Consider the following 21,581-nt stretch of genomic DNA (forward strand, 5'->3'; position numbering starts at 1 on the left):
TATACTCGGGACCAGGTCCATGGGCAAATTGCAGAACGAACACTAGTAATGAACCAGCTGGTGGTTGGGTATAAAATGAGGACAGAGTATGTAGCCTTGTTAATTGTGACACAGAGTACATGCTTTTGTTGATAGGTCTGAAAACAGGAACATGGAGTCCAAAGGGTTAAAGTGAGAGGGAGAATATTTAAAAGAGACCCAAAGGACAACTTTTTCTCGAGGATATATGGAATAAGCTGCCAGAGGATATGGTGGAGGCAGGAACAATTGTGATATTTTACAGACATTTAGACAGTTATTTAGAGAGGAAGGGTTTGGAGGGGATGCGGGCCAAACTCAGCATATGGGTCTAGTTGGGTGGACAACCTTTGGATAAGTTGGGATTGCCTGTGTATGACCACCTGAGTAACAAGATTCACAGATCTAGTAGTGCTGGCCATATCCTCACATCAGCCAAAAACAGACGTCTGAAAAAACAGTTTTACATTTAAAGTATAAATCAGATCATTATTTTCCATCAGATCACCTCCGAAATTATTGCAAATGTGTTTGAGATGCATGGACAGCAGTAACCCGGCCATGTTTATTATGAACAGGTTTGTAGTTAAGCTACTCATCAATCATCTTGGTGAAGCTTTACGATTCACTTTTTTTTGAACGCGAGTGTCGTGTGAAGAGACATCATTGATTACCCATTTCTAATTGTTCTTGAGAAGAGGATGGGGTCCCAACTTCCCTAAACTCTTGTAATCACTGAATGTTCTCCCACTGCAGTATTGGATTGACATTTCCAGAATTTGGAATTGAAGAACCACAGGTGATAATATTTCCATGTCAGAGTGGTATGGAATGGAACTTGAATGTTCACGTGCACAGCAGCCTTTGACAGTCTTGGTGGTAGAGGTCCTGGGATTGAGAGGTGCTGCCAAAGTGGACAGGATGAGAAAATACCACGTATTTTATCGCTGGGATACACCGCAGCCACTGATGAACAAAGAACAGCATAGCACTGGAACAAGCCCTTCAGCCCCATGTTTGCACCAAACATGATGCCCAATTTAAACTAAAACTTTGCAGCTTGAACACACGTATCCCACTATTCCCTGCATATTCATGCATTAATATTGAAGCTTCTTCAATGCTGAGAAACTTTATCTGCTTCAACCACTACTCCGGGCAGCCAAGGTTCCCTCTAATGTTTTGAAGTCAGAATGTGCAAAACTTTTATGTTGTGCAAATTTTTTTCCTGTGACAAAAGTATGCTTGTGCAAATGTAAACTTGTAATTGTTTCAAGATCATTTTGGCTCAGCCTATCTCTCATGGCTATTGAAACTGTATTGGCATGTTTCAATTTAATAAAAGTATGATTAACTACTTGCTTAACCGACTCATTAGTTAACAGAAGCAGCTCAGAGATTATTTTCAAAAAGTATAATTATTAATTACTAAATCATTTTTGGAAACTAACTTATGAATGTACATTAATTTCCCTTGTGCACTGGTTGCAAAACATGCGCTCACACACATGTCCACAGTTTAGAGGGAACAGTGCTGGCAACCCGTTCCAGGCACCTACCACATCGTATAAAAAACCTGCCCTGCACATTGCCTTTAAACTCCTCTCCCATGCCAACTTCAATTACGGTCTTCTAGTCTTTGACATTTTTACCGGGGCGGGGAGTGGGGGTGGGGGAGATTCTAACACTGTCAACACCCCTCAAAACTTCAAAAATTTTATCAGGTCACTTTTCAGCCTCCAGTGCTCCAGAGAAAACAAGCCAAGTTTGTCCAGCCTCTCCTTATTGCTCACATCTTTCTACAGGAGCTCTGTCGTGAGCGCCCTGCATCACAATGTTGTACAGTTGCTATGGAGGATTGGTTCAGAGGCAGAGAGTGGCAGAGAGGATCACCGGCACCTCCCTCCCACCCTCATCAACTTGATCTAGCGGGATAGCTGTATGAAGAGGGCTTGTAAAATTGTAGAGGACCCCTTCTACCTCATATGCAGCACTTTCTAGTTCCTACTTTCTAAAAAGAGATACAGGAGTATCAGAGCTAAGACCACCAGGCTGAGAAATAGTTTCTTCGCAGGGGCAGTGAGAATGCTGAATGACTGAAGAACTACTCATACAAACCCTCGGAGATTCTATCATTTATTTAACAATATTTATTCGTTATACATAGTGCATATGTATCATTTGTATGTGTGTTATGCCTGTATGTGTTTGCTTGTTTTTGCACTGAGGAATTGAGAACACTGTTTCATCAGGTTGTTCTTCTACAATCTCGAACTTGATATCCTCTGAACCAAGCAACATCCCGGTAAATCTTTTCTGTGCCCTTTCTAAAGCCTCCATTATTGGAGATAATGGATGTTTCTTTGTGGCAGAAATGAATGCCTAGGGCAATTGATGCGGGTCCACGATGGTACTGAGCATTAATTTTTACTGTAACTAACAGACATCAGAAGAAAAAAAGTTTTGGGGTTGATACATGAAGGGACCACAATTTCCTTTTTACAGGTGAGAAATACTTTATCAACCAATTACCAGATATAATCTGTCCAAACATAACAGTCATTCCTGCTCTCCTAAGAGCGCCTCAATTTATAGCAACCCAAAAAGTACATAGAACTAAGTGTCCTCAACCACCTTCATACTCTGCTTTGGCAGTTAAATATAAATCCTTTGCAAGATAAACTAGTATCCTGTTTGTAATTAGGGCTGTCAGTCACGCAAATTGTAGTTAAGAAATTGTAAGATAAGAAGTTCCCCATTTCATGTATGTTACATTCTAAATGTAGTTTCACGTGACAATAATGGAATTTAAACCTTTAGAACTGAATCCCTCAAACTGTCCAAACTGGCTGCAAATCTTCCCACAACACAAAAGTGACCAAATGTATTTAATTCGCTGCACACACTGTATTTATCGAAAGCATTTGGTATCTCTCAAATCTTGCAAATAAGGACTATGGAATGGAGTGCAAGTATTTATTGTTCTTTTAAGCTCATCCTAAGAGGTTATCCAGAACCGACGTTCTGCCACTGTCCAGTCTCAAGAGTACACACAGCGCATCTTGGCGGTTTTTCCATAAACATGTCAATCACATTACATCATATGCTTATAACTTCTCACCATACTTCTTTCCAACTCGAGTGCAAGTTGATAATGATCATTAGTTTATTGACATGCACAAGTCCAAGATACACGCACACCAAAATTTTGACGTGCTTCAGCCAAACATGTGAAGTAAATGGTCCTTGTATTGGAAGAGATGTGTGACAAGATACAGTGAAAGGCTTCATTTTGCATTCTATACAATAGGTAGTGTAAAAAGACTGGATTGTTTTTGAGAAATACCATATATCCTGTTGTATAGGACAACCTTTGGAATTTTCATCTAAAATGGTGGTTTTGAGCGAACCTTTTGTACAATACAACACCCCCAAAAAAATTTGACACTTTTCGCTGACCAGTGAATGCTGTTAAAAGCAGCTTACGATATTCAGCGCTTGACGTCCTATTTTGCGGAAACTGCCAAAATGTTTGGCCTGGAAGTCAGCCTGAAGAAAACTGAGGTCCTCCATCAGCCAGCTCCCCACCATGACTACCAGCCCCCCCACATCTCCATCGGGCACACAAAACTCAAAACGGTCAACCAGTTTACCTATCTCGGCTGCACCATTTCATCGGATGCAAGGATCGACAACGAGATAGACAACAGACTCGCCAAAGCAAATAGCGCCTTTGGAAGACTACACAAAAGAGTCTGGAAAAACAACCAACTGAAAAACCTCACAAAGATTAGCGTATACAGAGCTGTTGTCATACCCACACTCCTGTTCGGCTCCGAATCATGGGTCCTCTACCGGCATCACCTACGGCTCCTAGAACGCTTCCACCAGCGTTGTCTCTCCTCCATCCTCAACATTCATTGGAGCGACTCCATCTCTAACATCGAAGTACTCGAGAAGGCAGAGGCCGACAGCATCGAATCCACGCTGCTGAAGATCCAACTGCACTGGGTAGGTCACGTCTCCAGAATGGAAGACCATCGCCTTCCCAAGATCGTGTTATATGGCGAGCTCTCCACTGGCCACCGTGACATAGGTGCACCAAAGAAGAGGTACAAGAACTGCCTAAAGAAATCTCTTGGTGCCTGCCACATTGACCACCGCCAGTGGGCTGATATCACCTCAAACCGTGCATCTTGGCGCCTCACAGTTCGGCGGGCAGCAACCTCCTTTGAAGAAGACCGCAGAGCCCACCTCACTGACAAACGACAAAGGAGGAAAAACCCAACACCCAACCCCAACCAACCAATTTTCCCTTGCAACCACTGCAACCGTGTCTGCCTGTCCCGCATCGGACTTGTCAGCCACAAACGAGCCTGCAGCTGACGTGGACATTTACCCCTCCATAAATCTTTGTCCGCGAAGCCAAGCCAAAGAAGAACAATATTTTAATAATAAATTACCATGTAAAATGTTTCAATTTTATTTGGGTATTTTAAAATAAACCACTGTCAGCTCCTGAAACAGGCTGTTTAAAGCCTGTACAGAGCCAGCGGCAGTCGGACTGAGTGGACGGACCCTGCAGAGGAGTGCTGAGACTTCGCTGATAACTATCAGGGCATGCACAGGATTGCATCGGAGTCAGCAGGAAGGTGGCGGCCCTGTTGTGACTTCGATGACCCCAATTTTAAGGTGAAACTTTTGAGGATCATCCAGACAAGGCCATATATGGTATTCAGTTAAAACAGTGAAAGGGCCTTGATGAAGCAGTGTTTGTAAGATCAAATTTTACTGATGGGAAACTGTTCAAGAGTCTGACCACAGTGGGAAAGAAACCATCCTTGAATCTGGTGAGTTGCGTTTTCAAGCTCTCCCAACTCCTGCCTGATAGGAGGGGGAATGAAGCAAGAATGACCTGGGTGGGATGGGTCCTTCAAGAGGAAAACAAGAGAGACTGGAGAACCGGAGCAACACATAAAATATAGGAAAAACTCAGTGGGTCAGGCAGCATCCATGGAAGGTGAAAGATGGCCAATGTTCTGGACCGAAACCCTTCATCACGAATTACCTTTCATGGATTCTGCAGGACCTGCTGAGTTTCTCCAGCAATTTTGTGTATCATCAACACTCACAGAGAGTGCAGACTTCCTTGTTTCACTCATTTCTCGTACCATGCTGTGATGCATCCATGTAGGATGCCTTCTAATGCTGTATCCATAAAAATTGTTGGGAGGCACTGGTAACGTGTCAAATTTCCTTGGGCTTTTGAGGAAATAGAGGCATCGATGCACTTTCTTGGCCATAATGTCATAGAGGTAGGTCCATAACCTGATGCATAAAACACTAATAGTACGAGAGACCGTCTGACTGGACAGGTGGGGCTTTTCCTTTTCACGTGGCCTTTGTAGTCCCCAACATCTGTCATTTCCTTCCAACGACATACAGTTATTATAATGGAAGAGTTTTACTTCATGCCTCCCAGTTTATCTCTCACTTGGCAACCAAAGTATTTATTTTTGGATTGTCTCTGCACACTCTGCCTAGCTTCCATAGTTCCAGTTTTCACGCTCTCCTTACAAGATTTGAAAACCCATTGTGGAATTACATTAATTCAAATGATTTCCCCACCCAAATCTTTTGTCCAGACTGAAACTGCTTTCCTGTTCATTCATCATACTCACTGCACTGAAAAACACATACCAGACTGGACCACCTACTAAAAAAGCAACCATTGAAATGTACCACTGAAATGCCACTTTTTTTTTCTTGCATAACTTCAACTGTGATCATTTGTCTATTGCTTATATCAACCATTCTCAAACTTTTTCATTGAAGCCCATTCTCAGTCTCTTTGCAATGCCACAGGTTGGCAATCCTACACTTCTAAAGTAAGCTGGAATCTATCCCTTTACACAGAGGATACCTTAACACAGAGGATCGCAGAAGGTGATCAATATCCGAGTTGCCTCAAACACAGATTTCCTCGTGGGCAGAGTCCCTTCTAGTACCTCAGGAAGGAGCAAGCCAAGTCCCTAAAGCCCATCCTATCTCATCATTCAGAGAACATGGATTACCCCCATTCAACCTGATAACTTGAAATCCCTTCCTCACGAGCTTGATCATTGATTTGAGTTTTAAAATTAATCTTGGTTTAAATTCTTTTTGGTTGAAGGGTATTTCTAGTACTTTGTCCAAAGAAGTTAGTTTTACAGTAAAGAAGCAGTACAATCCATTCCATCCAACCCAGTCCCATTAACCTGCATTTGGCCCATGTCCCTCCAAATCTTTTCGATCAATATCCTTTCCAGAGAACACTACAACACAAAACCAGACACTTCTGCCCATCTAATCCATGCCACATTATTTATTCTGACCACTCCCATTGGCCTGCACCTAGACAATGCCCCACCAAGACCCTCCATTCATGTATCTATCCTAACTTCTCTTAAATACCAAAATCAAACTCCCATCCACCACCTCTCATGGCAGCTCGTGCCACACTCCCACCACCCTTGGAATGAAGTTTACCCAAATGTTCCCCTTAAACATTTCACCTTTCGCTCTTAACCCATGTTTGATGGATTGGAGATTGATTAAGTACAAGGGGAATTGGGCTGAATGCATCATTCAGAATGTGGTATAAATTCAACAGCAGAAGAGCTCGAGAGAGAAATTGGGAGGGGGGGTGGGGTCCAGTAGAATATTAGGGATGGATGCAAAAACAGAAGCTAATGGAATGTAGGATTTTCTGCTTACAAAGCTAGAATATGAGATGAAGAAAATTTTGGGGTGACTCCAAAAAGGTATGGCAAGACCAAATCCAAAATGGAATCTCTAGTTGAAGGGCACCATGGTTAGCATGGGGCAGCACGGTCAGCATGGGACAGTTAGCGCAATGTTGCTACAGCACTAGCAATCAGGACAGGAGTTCGAATCCCATGCTGTCTGTAAGGAGTTTGTACATTCTTTCCCGTGTCTGTGTGGGTTTCCTCCAACCATTCAAAACATACAGGGAGTGTAGGTCAATTGGGTGCAATTGTGTGGAACATACTTATGGCCCAAATGATCTGTTATTGTGCTGTATGTCAAAATGTAACATATTAAAAAGTTAAGTTTTTAATCCAATGGCTATCAGGCTTTTAAACCTCCCCTGACTACGCTAACCATGAAGCCCTATGGGATGGAAAAACCAACCGGTACCATTGAAATGTCACTCTTTTTCTTGCATTAACTTTAACTATGATCTATTGATTATATCAGCTCACTCTCAAGCTTTTTTTGTTTATTGGTCCCTTAGGACTCTGCTCAAAGTTTATGGGCCCCCTTCACTGTGAAGCAGTCAAGTTTAGTTTGTACTTCTCTCCTACCAACAGCAACAATCCAATCTCCCCTTATACTCTATCCACAGTCCTTCATTCCAAATAACATCTTGGTGAGTCTCTTCTATACCCTCTCTATTACTACCACATCCATCCTGTGGTGTGGCAACCAGAACTGCACATAATGCACCAAACGAGGTCGAACAATCTTCTGCACATCTGCAACATGAATTGCCTCCAGTGATTTTTGTTCTCCTCTCAACCATCTTTTGTTTAAAACAATCCCATGCACCTTTACGTAAAACACATCTTAGTTTCACACCTTGTCTGATGGATTGCCAGGTGCACAGCACTGGTGCAAAAGATCTCAAGGCATGATTTTAAAGAGCAACTGAGTTCATCAATCCTTCAAGCAACATCACTGGAAAGAGAACTATTTTGTAATCTGCACAGTGCTGTTTATGGGAGCATGATATGCATTTATTGGTTGCCATGTCTCCTTTATTGCTTCTAAATAATTGTGAACAGCACCATTAAATGCCTTTAGATTCCTTATTTTGAACTCTTTCTGTCTATTTCATTATGGCCAGATTCCTGCTTTTCTCTTTATATACCCATTTTCTCCTTCCTTGCTTCCCTCCATCCTTAAAGCCCATCTTGCTTCCTCCCCACCAACAAAACCTTCACCATATTTCCACCCAACACGAATTACTCTCCAAATCAAAGAAAAGAAAATAGCGAAAAATTCCCCTGGTACTCTAAGCAACATTTGTCACTTAAATCCTACGGCCAACATCATGGATGTTTCAGGGAGCTTGCTGCCCATAAATTCCTTCGCTAGGAAAAGTGTTTAGCAACTATAAAAATGTTCCAGTGCCAAAGCTGGTACACAAATGTGATTCTCTCAGATCATACTTTGTTTAATACAGAATATACTTGAATCGGTTCACGTACTTATGGGAGCTGCTCAACTCAAAATTGGAAGACGCTATAGAATGTAGTGAATGCAACACAGATTTCCCTCCTCTCCACGGACTCCATCATCCACTGCATAAGAAAGGAAGCCAACACATTGAAGGGCCCATCACACCCTGGACACACTCTCGTCTCCCTCCTTACATCGAGGGAAGACTTGAGGGTGTGAAAGCAAGTATCAATGGGTTTAAAGACAGCTTATTGCCTGCAGTTATCAGGCTCCTGAATGAACCCCACGACAGTGCACTCGTGCTGCGCTGGCTCTGTGCTAATTGATCTATTTCATTGACACCCTATTCTTTAATTTGTGCTCTTCTACTTTATACAGTTGTATGAATATTAGAACTTGGGGTGAAATACAAAAGTCTGCAGATGCTGAGATTGTAGTAAAAACACACAGAAATGCTGGAGAAACTCAGCCAGTCTCGCAACATCCATAGGAGCTTAAGATATACATCTTCAAGAAGGCCCAAAACATGGGTAATACATCATTACCTCCTGTGGACGCTGCGAGACCAGCTGAGTTCCTCAAGCAATGTTAGAGCTAACCTGTTCGTACAGTGGGAAGGGTTCTTCTGAGAGCAGTCTACATACAATGTGACAAAATACTAAACAAAATACCAACAGCATGAATACATGAATACATGCACAGCATTATGGAGATTATTAATCCTCACATTAAAACAGGTCAATCGAATGCCAGTTCAACTTTTCACAGAGCAGAGTTAACAATATTAAAACACAGAGCAAAAGGCATTATGATAGCTGGCAAAACGTCAATTCAATCACTTTCAAATGACTTTATTTTGTTGAAAGGCCAAGGACATGATGTCCAAAATATATGGATGGTCCGGCAGACCCTTTACCTGAATAAAGCCCCATATAACAGATTTGGATATGAGGAGATCACTCAAACCTTGGTGGTTCCATTTAGCTGTACAAGATTTTAGTGCAACACTTGAAATCCCGGTCACACAGCCTTAGAAAGTATATCAAGCGGTTAACAGGCTGAAGGGAAAGTTCACAAGGGTGTCACCAGAGAAGAAACCCCAAGTTTATCCAACCACTCAAAGTGCATATCTTCTAATCCAGGCAACATCTTGTTAAATCTCTTCTGCACCCTTTCCAAACCCTTCCTTTAATCCACAGACCAGAATTGCACACAATACCCCTGTTACCAGATCAGGGGAATATTGTAGAGATGAATAAAGATTGGATATTTAGTTATTTTCTTTGAAAAAGAGGCTGACAGAAAACTCAATTTAGGTACTGAGAGAGAGCAAAAAGTACTTATTTCCCTCAAAAGACAAGGGGCATGAGTGACCGTAATTAACAAAATTAGTGGGGAGATGAAAAATATTTTACCCAGTGGGAGCAGGGAACTGTAACTCACTGCAAGAAGGCTGAGAGAGCAGAAATTTTCATATTTTAGCACACATTCAAAAACTTGGATGTGCCTTTGGAGAACTGCGACTTAGGGTTGCTGTGGGATTTCAATTGGCATAGGCTGAATGCTATTTCGGTTAATCAAGAAAGTCTGCAGATGTTGGAGTCAAGTCCAATACACAAGCATGCTGGAGAAACTCAGCAGGTCTCGCAGCACCCATGGGAAGAAATGATTCCCCTTTACTTCCAATGGATGCTGTGCGACTTGCTAAGTTTCTTCCACATGTTTGTGCTTTGAATTTCAATGTGCCTTTTTCAGTCCGTGGCAAATAACTCCACATGCTCCCCCTCAGTGAATCGGATCCGACAGAGATCTTGACCTACCCTGCTTGCTGTTCACTGCTTTGCGACTTCCTAGTCCCATCTAAGCAATTCACTGCAACTCCCAAAATAAAACAAAGAAATCCTGATTTAAAATCACGCAGCCACGCCTGGAGCTCACAGGATCAGCGGACTCTGTGGAGCCACTTGATGGATGCAAACCATCACTATTCAGGCAACATCTGTTCAAATGTCCTGAGTTAATTATCAAGAAAATCTCTGGCGCTGTTGTCACAGGTCTGGGCAGGTTGCCAACCCACACAATTTTGTTTTAATTTACAGCCAGAATTTTGAGATGTCCCCCCTCCCCTTTTCTCCAATTCATCTATCTTCTGCGGGCTCATGAAATAACAATAATAATCTCTATGAGCAGTGTACAAAAGTGCTGGAGAAATTCAGCATTCATTGGAAATAAAAGGCAGTAGACCCTTCGAGCATGAACCCTTTCTCACCCGTGAGGCAGTTCAGGCCTGAAGCCTCAACTGCTTTTTACTTCCCACAGATGCTGTGTGACCTTCCTGAATTTGGCGTATTGCACGAGACCCCAGCTTCTGCAGATTTTGTTGATTACCACCAACAATATCTCTGAACTTGGTTTCCATTTCTCCTCCATCAATGAGAACAAATCCATGCTCCCAATGCAGATCGCAGCAGGCATTGCAATCTGTGCAATGCAATCCTTGAGATCAGACATCAGCCTGTCAGCTCCAGTGGGGTTAAAAGTCCCTTTGTGCTGTTAGAGGATGATGGGGATGTTTCCTGTCTGATCAATGCACATCTCTAAAAGGTATTTCTAGCTATTTATTTTCTTTGTACCAAAACAGACCTGGTCACCACCCTCTTCTGAGAATTTGCAATGTGCAAATCGGTTGCCACACTTCACATTAGAGACAATGGTTCAAAGTCCTTCTCTTGAGAAGACCTGGAACCTGTGAAAACTATCTTGTGCATCCACAAAGGTTTCCATCAAATTGACCATTGATTTTGTTCCCACCACCATTTAAATCCCCATCACCTTTAGGACCTGAGGCAATGTTGTTAGCTTCTAGAAGGGCAAATTGAACATCTGGAGCAGCTGTTCTCAACCTTTTTTTTGGCTTTGGTCCCTTCAGAGTTTATGGGCCCCCTTCCCTGTGAAGCAGCCAAGTTTAGTTGGTTTCTTCCGTACTTCTCTCCTACTAACTACACTAAGAAAAACAAAGGATTATTAAGGATTTCAGCCTCATTAAATGTGCTGTGGCACGGTGGGGTGGGGTGGGGTGGGGGGAATCTGTATGGACCCTGTTGAGAAGGGCTGATCTGGAGGACCCTACTCTTCTTGTTGCTTCAATACATTCATACAAAATAGTATGCAGCCAATCTCAACGTAACGCCAGATAAATCCATGACTGCAGCACAGAAACTCATAATATTCAACAACAAAAAATCCAGTGTCCAAATGTTCTCTGATCAAACAATCTAGGCCAATCATGCATTCAAAATCAATAGATACTCCCAGGAGACTTTGAAACTAGAAACTAAATTTTGGTGGATATTATTTATATGTAGGATGTGGACATTGTGAGCAAAGCAAACATTCATATCTCAACCCATAAATGTTATTGAATTGAATTGCTCTGTGCCATCTGACGCAAGTACTGATTCAAGGGATGCTAGTGAAATGCTGCTGGAAGAAAGGTCATTGCGGGTCAAATCCAAGGTGTAGCAAGCGGGTACTTGCATGGGTCCCAGATTATCTTTTTATCAGTTCTGTGAGAAACACATCCATCCTGCAAGTTCACACAGGCACAGGCAAGTCTCCTCAACTCTTTATCTGATGCCTCCCAATCTCCTCATCAACTTCATCCACTTTATTGCCATTTTCCATCCTGATCTTAAATGCACTTGGTCCATCTCCAGCAACTTTTTCCCCTGCCTTGATCTGTGTCCAACTATCCAGACATTGTCCATAAATCTACAAATTCCCACAGGCACCTTGACTACGCCTCTGTCTCCTGTAAGGGTTCCATTCCTTTCTCTCAATTTCTCCATCTTTGTGACATTTGCTGCCAGGATGAGGCTTCCCATTCCAGGACATCTTCAGAAAACATAGCTTCTCCTCTACTACCATTAACTCAGCCCTCAACTGCATCTCCTCTGTTCCCCACACATCTGCCCTGAGACGCCACGAGAATAGGATTCCCCTAGTAAAACAAGAAAATCTGTAGACATCGTGGTTGAAGTAAAAACACAATGTTGAAGAAACTCAGCCGGTCAATATATATAGTAATGTTAAAAAATACAGTACATATCCGATGTTTAAGGCTTGAGCCCTTTCTCAAGGTACCTTACTCACCAGTAATGAATCTCTGACATGGAAATATCAATTTATTACCAAATCAGTAAGTAGTAATGAAGATTTATAAGGCCATGAAGAAAGTCAAAGCAATAATGTTAATATTCAGAGAGCTAGAAACAAATGAAATTAGATCAAGCTTGTATTAGACCACAGTTAAATCCTTTACAATATAAAAAGCTTTACAGAGAAGTGAAAAAAAAATACAAAAATTGCACTAGAATTAAGGGAACACACCCAATGGGAAAATTTGAGCTACCTGGACTTTTGGCTCAGGATGAGAGAGGGCTGAGAGTTGACTGAATATAGACACAATGGGAGATTGATAAGTGAGACCTTGGTCCATCGCGTCAGTTGAGACCACAACCTCTTTCCCTCGCCTTCTCAGTGGATTGACGGAGGAAACTGGAAAAGTGGGTGCAATTACAACATTCATGAGATGTTTGGACAGGTACATGGAGAGGAAGGAGTTGGAAGGATATGGACCAGATGCAAGCAAATGGGGCCATCCCAGAATAATATGTTCGTCAGCATGGATAAGTTAGGCTGAAGGGCCTGTTCAGCGTTGCACGACCCCAAATAGAGAACAAAATAGGTTTTCGGTGCATGTCACGCATCATCTATTGGAGCAAATAAGAGAGGCTGAATGGCCTGTTTCTAAGTTGTAAGTTTGTATTTTCATGATTTTAAAACTGATCTGTTTTTCATTTGGTGTAATTTGATACATGACTTGGCAGGAATGCTGGAGCTCTGGGTTAAAAGGCTTGTGGGTTCCCATGCACAATCGGAAATCTGAGCCATTAGCCACCCTTCTGGGGTGGGGGGGGGGGGGGGGGGGAGAGGTTGTCTTCAAAATGAGACACAAGACTGGATAGAAAGAGGACTAGACCATCCAGTTCTTGGAGTCTTTTCCACCACTAATCACAATCAGGGCTAAGGGTTTTACCTTAGCACCACTTTTTCACACTGTACCCATATATCTTGATTCCTTATATACCTTGAAACCTATCAATCTCTGTTTTGAATGAACTCAGTGACTGAGTTAATTCAGAGGAGAGAATTCTAAAGACACCACACACTGTGAGTAAAGAAATTTCTCCTCAGCTTGGTCCTTAATGGCCCAGTCCTTATTCTGAGCCTGACCATTGGTACTGGACACCTCAGGCAGAGGTAGCATCCAGCCTGCTGAGCATGTAGGGACTTTAAATGTCAATGTGATTGGCCATTGAAGAGTACTGGTCTTGTCTACTCAGTCTCTCCTCACATGACAAGCCTGCTATCCTTCACACCCATCTTGTGAAGTTGCATTCAACTGAGGCCCCATCTGCTGCTTAGGAGGTCAGATCCTGTGGCCTCTGAACAAGAACACACTGAAAATCCGTGAGGATTTTTACAAGGTGGGTGAGGAATTGATGTTTTCCCTCAAGCTGGTGAATCAAGAAACAGAAGCTGGCCATTCAACTCAGAAATAAGGAGGAATTTCTTTGTCATAGAGGTGCCACATTTTTGAATTCTTTACACAAGACCTACAGAATCTCAGTTGCTGGGTTTAGAGCTAATATTGGCCATTTTTTGATGATAGGGTATGTGCAGGGTAGTGGTGGTATAATCCGAATGACCTAGTTGACTGGGTTTGAAGGATGGTGGTGAATTCTGGCCATAGAATAAAGAACAGTGCAGCACAGTATGGGCCCTTTAACCCACAATCTTTTGCCAACGCATACCGTATAATACTCATGTAATAGCTGAGTTTTTTGGACCAATTTTTTGGGTCACATTTGGGGGGGAGGGGGGTTGACTATTAAATGGGTCATACTTCTGACTGCAGTAAGTACCTTCATCATTTAAGGCGTTGGATGCTCCGGTTTTCTCCCACGTTTTGGGTTAAGAGGTTAATTGGTTACATAGGTATATTTGGGAGGCTCAGGCTTGTGGCCCAGAAGAGTCTGTTTCTGTACTGTAAAAAGGTATCCATTTAAGGTGACTGCAGGAAATTTTAGGGGAGATGTCAAAGATGCGTTTTTTTTTCCCCAACAGAGTGATGGGTGTCTGGTATGTGTGGCCAGGGGTGGTGTGGAGGCAGGTACAATAGGGACAACTAAAAGACTCTTCAATAGTTACATAGATGCAAGAAAAATTTATGATTATGGGATGGGGTTAAGATTGATGAGGAATAGATTTATATCGTATATACTCATGTAATAGTCAACGCTCCCCCCGCCCACCACATTTTTTGTCCAAAAATCATGCGTTTTCCATATGACCCATGTAAAATTCAATCTCCACCTGGGCTCCAGACACCCTGACAGTGAACCCTCACCCCGGCCGCCCACCTACCAGAGCCCCTGACATCCCGATTGCAGACCCTTGCTTCGGCTGGGGACATAGGGAGAATGTACAAACTCTTTACAGACAACGGCGGATTTGAATGGGTCGCTGGTGGTGTGACAGTGTTGTACTAACAGCACTGCTCCATGTTCTACGGTATTGGCCTTTGCCACCCTGTTTAAAAAAAAAGTATCAGCTGTCCACCCCATCGATGTCTCTCATAATCTTGTACACCTCCATTGCCTTCAAGAGGAAAGTCATAGCTCAGTTAATTCTGCTCCTATTTCTTATGTTTCCTCAACAATAAACCATCAGCATGAATTTGTTTAGTCTGTACTTTTCTCGATTAGGATATGTATTACACCCTCTGAATTGATTTCCTTCACTGAAGTTAAGCTGACCTGCAATGAAGGTAAATATTAAAATCTGATACGCGGGTTGAAAGTAATACATAAAAGTCCTGGAGAAACTCAGCAGGTCACGTGGTATCCATCAAGAGTAAAAGGCAGTCGACGTTTCGGGTCAGAGCATATGTTGGCTGCAGGGGCTGGTAGGAGAGGACTTGGGGATCCAAAGTAAAAACAAAGCTGGAGAAACTCAGCAGGTCAAACAGTGTCCTTTATATAGCAAAGTTATTTATCCTACATTTATGTTACATCTTAGTTTTTCTGTACAAAATTGATTTGTCAATTGCACTGATATCCTGCAAATTAATATCTTCCTCTATGTTGTCACACCAATTATCAGACTTGCCAAAATAGACAACCTGGAGATGATGCAAGTTCAAAATAATGATCTGAAACAATGAGTGCAACATGAAGGACTATGTCCTGGCCGGCTGCATCACAGTGTGGCTTGCTGCAGAAAATAGATCGGAGGTCAATCTACAGGAGGACTACAAGAGTGGGAGAGAGGATCACTGGAATTTCCCTCTACCACCATCGACGTGATCTACTGAGACCGTTGTCTGCAGAGGGCAAGCAAAATCCTTGAGGACCCCTTCCACCCTGCATACAGCAGGGGAAGAGATCCAGGAGGATCAGAGCCAGCACCGCCAGGCTGAGGAACAACTTCTTCCCACAGGGAGAATGCTGAACGACCAAAGGAACTGCTCACACTCACCCACCAAGACTCTCATATTATTGAAACAATCTTTATTTATTTGCGTAAGTGAATTTTTGTTCGGCACATGTATTGTTTGTCTGCATGTGTTGTCTGGTTGTGCATCCGCGTGTTTTCCACCGAGGTTGTACTTGTACAATCAGATAACAATAAACTTGCCTGCAACGTGAAATCAATGGTTCAAAACAAAATAACCAGCAATAGTTCAGAAGTGTCTTTTGTTTCATTTCCTGTAACAGACTTTTGCGTGAGCCTCCCTTTTCCTTCATTTAACCTTTCTCTGTCTCCATATCACAGACTCTGCTCTCTCCTTGCCCTGCTGCTTGAAGCTATTCAACTATTCCATTCTCATGTAAGGTCATTGGTCAAAAATATAAATAATTTTCTCCCAAGATGCTGCCTTGATCTGAGAATTTCCAGTATCATATTTTGTTAACAGATATGCAGTATTGTTTTGTTTCAGTGGAAATTGTTGTACTGCTATCAAGTTTCTGGAACAAAACTCAATTCAATATTTGCACCTTCTTGGCTAATACCAGTCAAAGATTTAAACACAATTGCCACAAACTCGATCAGAAAGGAAACCTTCCATTCCTGCCTGATGTAGCCAACTCACAACCCCAGTCACAGCCTTAAATATCTCACTCCAGCAGGGTGTGGAATCCAGACATCAATCATACAAGAAGAGGGCAGTAACCTGCTTTAATGCCCATCGACCAGTAGCATTTACATCAACAGTGATGAAGTGTTTTGAAATGTCTGAGCAGTGACATGGATATGTTCCAGTTCACTTATTGTAGCAACATGTCTACGGTGGATGCCATCTCACTGGCTCTATACAAAGCCCTGGACAGTAGAGATGCATTCATCAGGATGCTCTTAATCGACTACAGTTCAGCATTTAACACCATCGTCCCCTCAAATTTGATCAGAAAATTCCAAGACCTGGGACTCAACACCCCACTGTGTAAATAGATCATGGATTTCCTCACCTCCAGACCACAATCAGTGAGGATTGGTTAGAATGTCTCCTCCACAATTTCCATCAGTACCAGGCCACCACAGGGCTGCGTTCTTAGTCCCTTGTTCTACTCACTTACACAACTGTGTGACTCAGTATGACAATAACAGCTTCTACAAGTTTGGCAACGATACCACGGTAGTGGGTTGTATAAAGGAAGGCGATGAGTCGGCATACAGGAGGGAGATTGAAAACTTGGCTGAATGGTGCACCAACAACAACCTTGCACTTAATGTCACCAAAACCATGGAGCTGATTGTTGCCTTCAGGAAAGGAAAGCCAGAGGTTTACAATCCAGTGATTATTGGGGGGGAAATCAGAGGTGGAGAGGGTGAGCACATTTAAGTTCTTGGGAGTCACTATCTCGGACAATCTTTCCTGGACTCAACACACTAATGGCATCGTGAAGAAAGCACATCTGTGCCTCAACTTACTCAGGATTTTGCAGAGGTTTGGTATGACATCGGAAACCCTGGAAAATTTCTACAGAGGTGTGATAGAAAGTGTGCTGGCTGGCTGTATCACGGTTTGGTATGAGGACACTAATACCCGCGAGCGCAAAGCCCTGCAAAAGGTAGTGGACACTGCCCAGGACGTCACAGGCAAAACCCTCCCCACTTTCAAGAACATCTCCAGGGAACGCTGCCATGTGAGAGCAGCAGCAATCATCCAGGATCCACACCACCCACCCACGCTCTGTTCTCGCTGCTGCCATCAGGAAAGAGGCATAGATGTCATAAGACTCACACCACCAGGTTCAGGAACAGCTGCTACCTCTCCACTATCAGACTTCTCAACAACAAACGCAAACAGGGATTCATTTAAGGACTCTTGTGCACTTTATTGATTTTTTTAAAGTTTTCTCTGTATTGCACAGTTGTTTACATTCATTATCAGTTTACAGTTCTTTATTTGTTCACATGTTTTACGCTGTGTACAGTTGTTTTTTGTACTACCAATTAGTGGTAATTCTGCCTCCTCCCCTGTGGAAAAAGAATTTCAGGGTTGTATGTGATGTCATGTATGCACTTTAATTTGCGGTAAAGTTCTGTATATGAGGCACAGGGTAGCGGTCTGCAATGGTGGCGACATTGATCTGCCTGTAATCCTCACAAAGTCTCCTGTAGCCTAGGGCACCATGTGATGCGGCCATGGGCTGTCAGACTTGTGCATAATCCCCATTCCCTCTATCTTGAGGAATTCTTGTTTGCCCAGGCGCAGCTTGTCGGGTGGTAGTCAGTGGGCTTGGGAGTGAAGTGGAGGTCCATTTGTCAGAATACGATGTACAACGCCATGTTTGGGTGCAGCCGTGGAGAACTGTGGTGCAACTGTGTGGAAACTCCACAGGAACCTTGGCAAATTCATTAGTGGAGTACACCAATAAGTCCAAATGTGGGGCAGGTAGTTTGGCTTCTCCTAGATGGAAAGATTTGAAGGTTTGCGTATCCCTTTAAATCTACCAGCAGTGAGTGAGTTCTGAGAAAGTCTGTTCCAAGCAACAGCTGAGAGCCAGTGTGAACATCCAGGAGAATTTGTTGCCGTCGACTCGCAATGGTATGGTTTGCGTACTGTACATGCGGATTGTACTTTTATTAGCTGCCGTGAGAACTGGGACTACACTCCTGGTATGGGCTTCATAGCCAGTCAGGGGAAGGACATTAATTTCAGTTCCTGTATCAACCAGAAACTTGCACCCGGAAACCTCATCCCATATGAAAAGCAAGCTGCTATGGTGGCCAGCCGCCGTAGCCATTAGCGATGACTGGCCCTGGCATTTCCCAGAAACATACACAGTGGTCGGCAACGGCGTGCTCCAGAACCCCACTGTCGGTGATAAAATCATGAAGAGTCCATCTCGGTGACTTCTTTATTTGGGGTTTTCTGTGTCCTCGTCGCTGATGCACGTGGCCTTTGGGCACTAATTTCAGTGGGGCACCTGCCCTGCCTCTCCGCACAGCATAGAACATCTGCATGGGCATGGGGGTCTGCAAAGTCTTCAGTGGCCAACATGAGGCTGATATCCTCTGGCATCTGCTCTTGTAATATTTGCTCAAAGAGCCAGCAAGGTTTATGACCGCCTGCCAGCTCCAACATGTCGGTCATTAGCTCCAACAGGGCATGGTCACCCAAGCCGTCCACATGCAGGAGCTGCACAACTTGCTTGCGTCAGGAGATACTGTATGTGAGGAAAATAGGTCTTTAAGATCCAGATACCTGCTATGATCTGGTGGATCACGGAGGAATTCGACTATGCTTACCTCATTGTAGTATTTAGTAGCATCTGCCGTTATTTGACGAATGTGGAATTGAGCCTCAGCTTGTCCAAACCACTCTTCTGGTTGACTTGTCCAGAATACAGGAAGTTTGAGGGAAACTGTTGAGTTGTCCACTTTGGTTCCAAAAGCCTTTTGGCCCTTAGGGGTCACCAACATGGTCGCTGTATCGCGGTGTGAAATGAAGAGTCATAGTCGAGTTGAGTTCAAACAGAACTAACAGGTTACTGTTGAACCCATGCACTTTATAAAACCCCGGGCTCCCAGCCACCCCCACACCATGCACAGCCAAAGGTGTCATCATCACATTGCCCAAGACTTCCCAAGCCAGTTTGATTTCCTGGCAGGCGAGCTACCAGTGTCAATTTTTGGGGCAAACTTTCAGATTTTGATTATCATACTATACAAAGTGCTTCCTGACATCAAGCTAATATTCCAGCTCTAATTTTAATGTTATCATGATTTACCCTGTTAAGCAAGACTATCTCTCATTCTAGTGTCTTCAAAATGCTTCAACCGGATTACACTTTGCTGGTTTCTCTTGTCCGACATGTTTTAATTGGAGAAGATCCATTTTGCAGATCTCTTTTTACACCACTTCAGATCGTCAGACAAGAACATGACAAAAGCAAGTGGAAATTTACTTTATGATTCCTCAAACCTGCTCCAATATTCTATCTCATCTATGGTGTTTTTCAGTCTGTTCTCCACAGAGTTCGCCAGCTCACCCCACCCCCGACTGCTCTGTCAGCTTGTTATGGGTGGTCCGCTGTGAGGGATGAAAAAAAAAAGGTCAAGAATCACTGATCTGCATCAAGTCTATCTTTCTACTCCAGCCCTCTGAAGAATATATTTAATGTCAACTCGTGGGTAGAGAATTCCAAAGATGAGTCTACTCACCTTTGGAAATGTATCTTCAACTCTATCACTGATGTCTTTCTCTCTTCAGAGAGAAAAGAGCAGAAGTTGTTAGTCTGAACCTGTTTATGGCTTCTTAATTAGATAATCTCAGATATTTGCAGCAGTATCCCATTTTAAGAATTCTTACTTTATTTACTGTTTCCAAAAAAAATGGGCAATGATGGCTCAAATTAAAGCAGGCCATTTTATCCAGGCTACCGATTTAAGGGACACATTCTTTCAGTGTCAGGAGAACCAATCACACGAAAAGTCAAACCACCATGCTGGAGAAACTCAGAAGATCACACAGTGCACTTTGTGAAAAGATACATAACCCACGTTTCGGGCCTGAGCCCTTCGTTTAAGATGTTAGCAAAATGCAGAGAGAAACACCTGAATAAAATGATGGTTGGGGGCCAAGCAAGAGGTCTTAGATGGATAAGGAGGAGAGTCCAGAAGAGGAAACAGGGAGAGATGGGGATAGCTCTGTGAAAAGAGAGGGAAGGGGGGGTGGAGAGCTGGAAAAGATACAGAGGGATGGAGAAGAGAGGGAGGATGGAGAGTAGGCGAGCAGAAATCCGATGTTAATGCCTTGGTTGGAGAGAGCCCAGATGGAATATTCGGTGTTGCTCCTCCATTTTACAGGTGGCTTCAGTTTAGCCATGAGGCCATGGACAGACACGTCTTTTGCGGGAGTGGGGTGCATGATTGAAATAGTTGGCCGCTGGGAGATCTCTGTCATCGATGCACCAATTACATTATTGATGAGAATGCAAACCACAAACTAACACCAAACATGTGAACATCTCCTGAACCAACCTTCAAACGCTCAATAAAGTTAATTAGAAGCAAAAAAAAACCCAACCAATTCTGGGTCAAGCCAAACTGTTACACTTTCCAAAAGAGGTACCACAGTGTTTATTTTATTTTGCCTGAAATCTTTCTAATTGTGGTTTGAGATCCTGAAACACAGATTTGGACAAAAGGTGAAGTGATTCTGACAAATAACCTTTTTGCATTTGGAATTCACTGCCTTCATGGATGGTGGAATCAAATTTAAATACAAGGGGGAAAGAGCAGAAAATTGAGCAGATAAGCACAAGGAATGGACTGATCTGACCACCACCACAATGGCATTATAATTTTGAGTCCACAAAAAACAGCATATAACAGTGTGGCACTCCCTCAGCATTGTACTCTGTCGCGTGTGCTCATGTCTCTGGTATGAGCTTGAAACTGCAAGCCTTCCAACTCTGGTCCACTGTACTGTGGCCAACATCTAATCATAAAACAGAGCAGCATACTTTTTTTTGTATAAATCCAATGAAACATTTCACTGTCTCTAAGATTTTTATTCTTCCTTATGCATTACGGAACATACAAAGTCTCAAAAAAATTGTGATCAAAGTTAAAATGTGAATTCCAGGTATATCAAGTGACCAGTAATAATCGACAAGGATGTTTTTAAGGAAGTTAAACAAGAAAATCCGCAGATGCTGGGATGCACAAATATGCTGGAGAAA

General features: G+C 42.9%; 1 protein-coding gene across 11 annotated transcripts in view; it reads right to left on the reverse strand.

The window, feature by feature from the left end:
• The window catches only part of LOC138765122 (G protein-coupled receptor kinase 5-like), a 203,458-nt gene that overhangs the window by 79,525 nt on the left and 102,352 nt on the right, over nt 1-21,581 (reverse strand). The window contains exons 2-3 of one of the 11 annotated variants that reach the window (XM_069941970.1): nt 20,059-20,101; nt 19,820-19,927 (exon numbers count right to left, since the gene is read on the reverse strand). The exons of 9 other annotated variants lie outside the window; for them this stretch is intronic. The gene's annotated coding sequence lies outside the window, so the exon portion shown is untranslated. The remainder of the gene's footprint in view (nt 1-19,819; nt 19,928-20,058; nt 20,102-21,581) is intronic. One more of the 11 variants, XM_069941978.1, reaches the window with a different exon arrangement.

Source organism: Narcine bancroftii, chromosome 1 (genome assembly GCF_036971445.1).
Source record: "Narcine bancroftii isolate sNarBan1 chromosome 1, sNarBan1.hap1, whole genome shotgun sequence".
In the NCBI taxonomy this organism is placed as follows: domain Eukaryota; kingdom Metazoa; phylum Chordata; class Chondrichthyes; order Torpediniformes; family Narcinidae; genus Narcine; species Narcine bancroftii.